Source organism: Varanus komodoensis, unplaced genomic scaffold (genome assembly GCF_004798865.1).
Source record: "Varanus komodoensis strain SLA01 unplaced genomic scaffold, ASM479886v1 scaffold63, whole genome shotgun sequence".
Lineage (NCBI taxonomy): Eukaryota > Metazoa > Chordata > Lepidosauria > Squamata > Varanidae > Varanus > Varanus komodoensis.
The window spans coordinates 2,089,222-2,090,307 of record NW_025336259.1 but is presented as its reverse complement, the minus strand read 5'-3'; the positions used below and the strand labels follow the sequence as shown (position 1 = coordinate 2,090,307).

The 1,086-nt window shown below is 64.9% G+C and overlaps 1 protein-coding gene across 4 annotated transcripts in view; it reads right to left on the bottom strand.

Moving 5' to 3' along the window:
- Positions 1 to 633, bottom strand: part of EMSY (EMSY transcriptional repressor, BRCA2 interacting) — a 45,729-nt gene extending 45,096 nt beyond the window's left edge. For all 4 annotated transcript variants that reach the window (XM_044450159.1, XM_044450160.1, XM_044450162.1 and 1 more), the window contains exon 1: positions 503 to 633. The gene's annotated coding sequence lies outside the window, so the exon portion shown is untranslated. The remainder of the gene's footprint in view (positions 1 to 502) is intronic.
- Between the last annotated feature and the right edge of the window lie 453 nt (positions 634 to 1,086).

The window sequence follows — 1,086 nt, the reverse complement described above, 5'->3', positions numbered from 1 at the left end:
CCCCCCCCCCGCCCGCCGCGCCAGGTGAAAAGATGGAGAGCGCGGGAGGGAAGGGAGGGGAGGCGGCGGGCGGGGGGGGGCGGGGAAGCCATCGCTCCCCCCGCAAGGCAGGGGGCCCCTCCGCGCGCCCCCACAGGTGGGGGTGGAGAGCCCCCCGCGCCATCGGGGGAAGATGAAGAGGAGGGCCTTCTCTCCCTCGCTCTCCCCCCCCCCACCATCAACCGTGCTGGGGAGGGGGGAGGGTTAGGGTATTTCTTTCTTCACCCCCCCCATAAAATCGAGTCAGGGGGAAACGCTGAGAAAGTGGGGGGAGAAAGGAGGGAAAGAAGCGGCGCCAGCCGGCAGAACTGCGGGGGGAGTGAGGCAGCCCCCTCGAATCGCACGGTGGGGGAGCCCCCAGCTCCTTCAAGGGAGGATGAGGAGGATGAGGAGAAGTGGTGGCCTTCCTCCTCCTCCCCCCTCCTCCCATGGCACTGGGCCTCCGGGCAGCCTCGGGACCCACCTGCCAGTCCTCCCCGGGAGTCACCATCGAGGCCCCGCGCCGTGGCCCGCGCACAAGCTGAGCGCGGCGGGGCACCTTCGGGCTGGTTTGGCGGCGGCGCCAGCTGAGGGAAGCCAAGATGGCAGTCAGGAGAGGGAAGGAAGCGCGCCGCGCGCATGCGCGGGGCCAGCCCGCGGCACTCTGGGGGATGTAGTGTTCCCGCGCTGGCACGCAAGCCGCTTCCGCTCGCGCCCGCGGCGGAGTGGGGAGCGAAAGGCTCGCTGAAGCTCAAGGAAAAGCAGTGCGTCCAGGCAATCCACACTTCCGGCTCCCAATCGCCAGTCAAGAAAGGGGCAGAAGAAGTCGGTGGGGGGGGGGTCATCCCGGGCGTACAAATGTACCGGGGCGGTGAAAGATCCTGGGACTCAGGTCTGCAGCCTCAGGCACAAAGTACGTATTTGCATAGGCCCATTCATAACCCCCAGAGTCCGTGTGCGCGTTTTTCCGTATTTTATTTATTTATTTATTTATTTATTTATTAAAACATTTTTATGCCGCCCCATTCGCCGAAGCCTCGGGGCGGCTCACATCACTAAGTTAAAATA